At 60.1% G+C, this 6,411-nt stretch overlaps 1 pseudogene; it reads left to right on the top strand.

The window, feature by feature from the left end:
- Positions 1-1,458: 1,458 nt before the first annotated feature.
- On the top strand, positions 1,459-5,422 carry LOC100357202 (coiled-coil domain-containing protein 85C-like; annotated as a pseudogene).
- The last annotated feature ends 989 nt before the right edge of the window (positions 5,423-6,411 follow it).

The following is a 6,411-nucleotide window of genomic DNA, read 5'->3' as shown; positions in this document are numbered from 1 at the left end:
GTCTCCCTAGCCTCTTAATGCTGAAGGTCCCCAGAACTCCTGATCTGATCTCTCCTCTGCAGTCACACTTAGCACTCGGCAGTCTCATCTGCTTCATGACTTCAGACCCCATTCCATGCTCACAAGTCCCAAATGTGTATCTGAGCCCAGGTCTCCGGCTGGGGCTCAGACTGGTGTGTTGCATGGCCTGTTGGTTGTCTTCAGTTGAAAAGTTTATCAGAAATCTCACCTTGGACAGATCTCCAAGGGAACGCTGGGTTTTTCCTCTGTGAATGTTCCCCATCGTTCAATAGCATCTCCATCCTTCTGGTTGCTCAGGTTGACCAACTTGGAGTCATCCTCAGCCCTTCTTTCATTTCCTCACGTCCAGCACCCTGTCTATCAGGAAATCCTGCAGTTCTGCCTGAGGCTGCTTGGGTTCTGACCATTTCCCTGGGTTCCAAGCTGCCATCCTCACTGTGGGATCCCTCCTTCTACCTGTGCGCTTCCACGCCTAGTCTCAACAACATGGCCAAAGAGAAGTTGCTTAAAAAGTCTCAGCAGACCGTGACATTTTTCTGCTTAAAATCCTCCAGAAACTCCCAGGTCACCCTGAATGAAAGTGCAGCAGTTGTAATAAGCTACATTAGGCCACAGCGGATCCACCCCTCCTTCCCTCCTGGGCTTGGCCTCTTAGGAGCTCTCCCCAGCTCTAGTCCATGTCCTTGAACGCTAGGGGCGAGGTCATGGAGACCAAGGACAGGATGGGCAGGATCCCGGCCGTGAATGGGCGCGGCGAGCGCCTGCTGCTGCACAAGGGCATCATGGACATCCTGCAGTCCTACAGGTTCATCAAGAAGCTGGAACACACCTGGAAGGCGCTGTCCGCGACGGGGACACCGTCTCCGTGCACTGCCCCAGCGTCTACGCCAAGCGCTTCTTCAAGTTCATGAGCAACACGGTCTTCCGGAAGAACTCCCTCAAGTCCTCACCGTCCAAGAAGGGGTGCAGCACATTGCTGGCCGTGAAGCCCCTGGGGCCCACGGCCGCCTTCTCGGCCAGCCAGATCCCCAGCGAGCGGGAGGGCACGCAGTACGACCTGCGGGGACCCGCAGCTACCCCACGCTGGAGGTCGAAGGCCGGCCCGACCTCCTGCCCTGCACGCCGCCTTCCTTGGAAGAAGCCACGACGGCCTCCATCGCCACGACCCTGTCGTCCACCTCGCTGTCCATCTCGGAGCAGTCCCCGTCGGAGCCATTTGAGCAACCGCGCGGTACAGGCGGCGCACGCAGTCCTCAGGGCACGACGGCCAGCCCAGGAGAACCCGCAGCAGGTCATCGTGCAGGTGGAACCCGCGTGCAGTGTGGAGATCATCGTCCCCAAGGAGGCGGTCGCGGGGGTGGAGGCCGCCTCGGATCCCGCCAGCCAGGCCTCGGACGAGGAGGACAGGCCAGCCGCCGACATCTACTTTTAACTTTTATGCACTCCCAGACCCGGAGCCCAGCGCCCGCCTCCGCCTGGAGGCTCTGCCCGGCCCCTGGACTGACGCGGACGGCCGAGCCCCCAGTGCCCATCGCCGACCGGAGTCGCTGCCCGGCCCCTGGACGGAAGCGGACGGCCGAGCCCCCAGCGTCCACCACCTCCAAGCGCTGACCCGCGTACCCGCCGCTCTGGGTCCTCGCGGAGCGCACAGAGATCTCCACACTGCTGGCCCGCCCCCGCCCCATCAGCACCAGCCCGCCTGGGCCAGGTCCCCGGGGGCGGAGGCAGGGGGACCACAGGGACCAGGGAGGCCGCGTCTGCAGCCTGGCGTCGTCCAGACCCTCTGTCCAGGGACGCCCCTAGCGGGAGACGCCGAGACCCTCTGGGGACCTTGTCTGAGACTACAGAGCAACGCCGGTGGGGCGGGGCCTGCCGCAGGGGGCAGGGCCTCCCCGGAGGGGCGTGGTCGGCCGTCTAGGGGCGGTCCTGTCGTCTAGAGGCGGGGCTTCCCTGTCGGGGGCGGCTGAGCCGGGCTCCTGGTAGGCAACCCGAGGACCCCACTCCCAGATCTGCAAACTCCTTGGTGACACCCCCCGCTCGCTCCTCCTCCGTGGCTGCTAGCACGAGCGGTGGGCGGCGCCCGCACTCCTGTGCTGTACAACCTGGGCGAGCTGGGAACTCCCCGCGCCCCGCGCCCCGCGCCCCGCGCCCCTGCGCCCCCGCGCCCCCGCACCTGGCTCAGTGCAATACCCAGTCCCCAGGACCCTGCCAAGGTAGTGTCGCCGCAGCCCCTCACCCCCGCCCCGCCCCGGCCCCTCTGCTGGTTCAAGTGCATTGCCCGCGCCCACCCTGTCCGAAACCGAAGACCGCCTGCGTCCTGTGCGTCCTCAGCCCCCGCGGTCTGGGGCGCGACAATGCAGAGCGCGGCTTCCCGGCGGCCGCCCCCTCCCCAGCCCTCTTTTTACGCTGAGATGTAATAAATTGGGTATCACCGTCAAAAAAAAAAAAAAAAGCCTAAGGGCCTTTGCTCTTTTTTTTTTTTCAAAGTCAAGAACTTTTTTGTTAAAGAGTTATTTATTTATTCCAAAAGCTACAGAGAGAAAGAGAGTCTTCCGTCCACAGGTTCACTCCCCAAATGGCTGCAACAGCCAGGGCTGGGCCAGGCCAAAGATAGGAGCCAGGAGCTTCTTCCAGGTCTCCCACACTATTGCAGGGGCCCAAGGACTTCGGCCATTTTCCACTGCTTTCCCAGGCTACAGCAGTTGAGCTGGATCAGAAGTGGAGAAGTGGAGCAGCCAGGACACAAACCAGCACCCATATGGGATGCTGGCGCTGTAGGCAGTGGCTTACCTGGCTTTAGCATATCATTATCCCCTAACTGGCATTTTCATTTAATAATATATGGAGACTGTCTTTCCAGACCTATATAAACATAGATAGACACGGGTATTTTATACTTATATGCATAGTATTAAATTATGTGGACATTCCACTATTTATGAACTTATTAGGCAATTTAGATCTGATCTATGACAAATATAGCAAGCATTCTTTTTTTATTTATTTATTTTGAGAGTCATAGTTACAGAAAGAAGGGAAGACACACAGAGAGAAATCTTTAATCTGGTGGTTCATTCCCCAGATGGCTGCAATGCCCAGGGCCTGAAGCCAAGAGCCTGGAGTTTCTTCCAGGTTTATCATGAGGTCTCAGGGGACAAACACTTGGGCCAGCTTCCACTGCTTTCCCAGGTGCATTAACAGGGAGCTTGATGGAAAATGCAGCAGCTGGGACATGAATCGGAACCCATATAGGATGCCAGTGTCACTTTCCCGGGACACCACCACACTGGCTCCTAACAGACATTCTTAATAGTATAAATAACTACCATTCTTCACTTATTAATATGCCTCCTCTAAGGCTTTTGCTTTGTTTGTTGCCTTATATTTTCTCCCGCTAAGGTGTTTGATATATGCATATTCTGAACTATGTCTAATTTGTTCATTGTACCTTGGATAGTTACTTTTTAAAAAAAATTCCTTTGTTGTGGTCAGTGCTGTGGCATAGCCAGTAAAGCTGCCACCTACAGTGCCAGCATCCCATAGGGGCACCAGTTTGAGTCCCAGCTGCTCCACTTCTGATCCAGCTCTCTGCTGTGGCCTGGGAAAGCAGTAGAAGATGGCGCAGGTCCTTGGGCCCCTGCACCAGCATTGGACATCCAGAGGAGGCTCTTAGCTCCTGGCTTCAGATCTGCATAGTTGTGGCCATTGCAGCCATCTGGGGAGTGAACCAGTGGTTGGAAGACCTCTCTCTCTCTCTCTGTCTGTCTCTGTCTCTGTCTCTCTCTCTGTCTGTCTCTGTCTCTGCCTCTCTGTAACAATGCCTTTCAAATAAATAAATGAATCTTTTTTAAAAATTATTTTGTTTAATGCTTTTGTTCTTGTATAATACTTTATCTTGTATTAACATTGTCAGTGCTATGTTCTTTTGTTTTCATTCACCTAAAAGGCCTCATTGTTTGAAGCCTTTTTAAAATTTGCATTTTCATTTAAAAGGCAGAGGAACAGAGGGAGAGCTTCCATCCATGGATTCACTCCCCAGGCATCCACAACAGCTAGGGCTGGGCCAGGCCAAAACCAAAAGCCAGCAACTCAGTCCACATCTCTCACATGGGGGGTAGAGAACCAACGACCTAAACCGTCATCTGCTGCCTCCCAAGGTGTGTGTTACCAGGAATCTGAATTGGAAGTGAAACCCGGGGGCCGGCACTGTGGCATAGTGGGTTAAAGCCCTGGCCTGCAGCACCGGCATCCCATATGGGCGCCGATTCAAGTCCCAGCTGCTTCATTTCCGACCCAGTTCTCTGCTGTGGCCTGGGAGAGTTGAGCCAGGTGCCGGAGGAGGAGGAGCTGGCGCGGCGGCAGAGGCGCATCGAGGGCGAGAGGGTGGGTCTCACGCTGGAGCGAGGCTGCCTGATGTGCGACGTGAACCGGCGGCTGCAGCAGCACCGGCTGGAGATCCGCGGCCTCCAGGATGTGAACCGGCGGCTGCAGGACGATGACCAGGAGCTGCGCCAGCTCTGCTGCTTCCTCGACGACAACCAGCAGAAGGGGCGCACGCCGGCGCCGTGTGGCACGAGGTGGCCCGCCCGCAGCAGAAGCTGCGCGAGCTCGAGGTGCGCCAGGAGGCCCTGCTGCGCGAGAACCTGGAGCGCAAGGAGCTGGTGCGGCTGCTGGGCGAGCGGCGGCGCAGGCTCCCGCAGCTCCATCGACAGCCAGGCCAGCCTGAGCGGGCCGCTGGCGGGCGGCGCGGCGGGCGCGGGGACCCGCGACATGGGCGACGGGAGCAGCACCTGTGGTGCTGGCAGCGGCGGCAGCCCGGACCAGCACCGCCACCACCACGTCCCACCCGCGCTGCTGCCTCCCGGGCGCTCAAGGCCGGAGTCACGCGCCGGTCCCTGGACGGTCTCTCGGCGCCGCGTCATCACCGCAGCATCCCCAGTGGCTTGCACGATCCATCGTCCACCTACGTCAGGCAGCGGGAGTGCAAGGTGAAGCTGCTGGAGGGTGACAAGCTCCCGGCACCCGCGGGCCCCGGAGAGTTCCGGACACTGCGGAAAGGCTCCCCAGCTCGCCGCCCTGCCGCCGCCCTGCCAGGACACCCTGCCAAATGGCCCGGCCTGCCCTGTGCCTGAGCTGCCCTCGCCTGCCTCCTCCGGCTACAGCTCTGCCGGACAGAAGCCCGAGGCTGTTGTGCATGCGATGAAGGTCCTGGAGGTGCACGAGAACCTGGACCGGCAGCTCCAGGACTGCTGCGAGGAGGACATGAGCGAGAAGGAGAAGGCCATCGGCCGCGAGATGTGCAACGTGGTCTGGAGGAAGCTGGGAGACGCCGCCAGCTCCAAGCCCTCCATCCGGCAGCACCTGGCTGGCAACCAGTTCAAGGGGCCCTTGTAGGGCCGCTCCTCCCCGGCCGTGAACTGGCACGCCTGGAGGCCAGACGCTGTCTTCCTACCTGGGGGCGCACTGTGCATAGCATGCGGCGTGCCTGGCCTGGCCAGCCTCCATCTCCCACCTCACTCACCAGCAAATCCAAAGACGAGAAGCTGCCGACCTGTCTGTCTCTGGGCCCCAAGCCCCGGCTACATTAGCAAGAGGCCCGAGGCTGCTGCTGCTGCTGCTGTGATGGCCCCTGGCTCCTGGGCCCCGCCCTCCACAGGGGCCCTCACCAAGCCTCCACCCCGCTGCCTGCACAGAGACCGACCCCACTGGGGTCCTGGCGCGCATGACACCACCTCTGCCAAGCCTTCACCTGCCCCGGCTCCCTGAGCACTGCGCTCCCTACGTCCTGGACAAGGAAACTCACCAAGTCCCTGGCTGGCCACAGGCTGTTCTGGGGTTCAGGCCCTTTCCTGGACCCCCCTGCTGTGCCCAGCTGCCCTGCTGCTCACCCCCTGCCCCCCAAGACAGCCGCCCTCTCTGTAACGTCCCGTGCCCTGTGCCCAGGGCTCGTCCCTTGCTGTGGTTTACACGATGGGCCCGGAGCCCGGGGCAGTCCCATGCAGTCTCTGAGCCGAGCCACGCGTTGTTCTCTCTGGAAAGTAGCACTGGGCCACGGCTGGGCCTGTGGTCACCTGTGGCCTCCCCCAGGGACCCGGCCACACCCTGGGTCACTGTGAATAGAGCCGTGGGAGTGCAGGTTCTGGCTTTAATTTGCCGAGTGACCAGCAAGTCACTCAGCGTCTCTGGGCCCCTGAGGTCTCCATGGTTTCCTTCAGCCCTGCTCACGGTTCGAGCCCACACAGGTCTAGTGGGCTGGGTCGTGTTCACAGCCATGGAGCCGATGGAGAGGCTGCTGGGATGGGTCGGGCCCTAGCTGTGCCCTGCCACCTGGCGGCCTCGTCGCGGGTACCATCACCTCCCCTCTGAGTCTCAGGGCTGCCGGCCACTGCC

Source organism: Oryctolagus cuniculus, chromosome 21 (genome assembly GCF_964237555.1).
Source record: "Oryctolagus cuniculus chromosome 21, mOryCun1.1, whole genome shotgun sequence".
NCBI classification, from domain to species: Eukaryota; Metazoa; Chordata; class Mammalia; order Lagomorpha; family Leporidae; genus Oryctolagus; species Oryctolagus cuniculus.
This window is presented reverse-complemented; position numbering and strand designations above follow the sequence as displayed.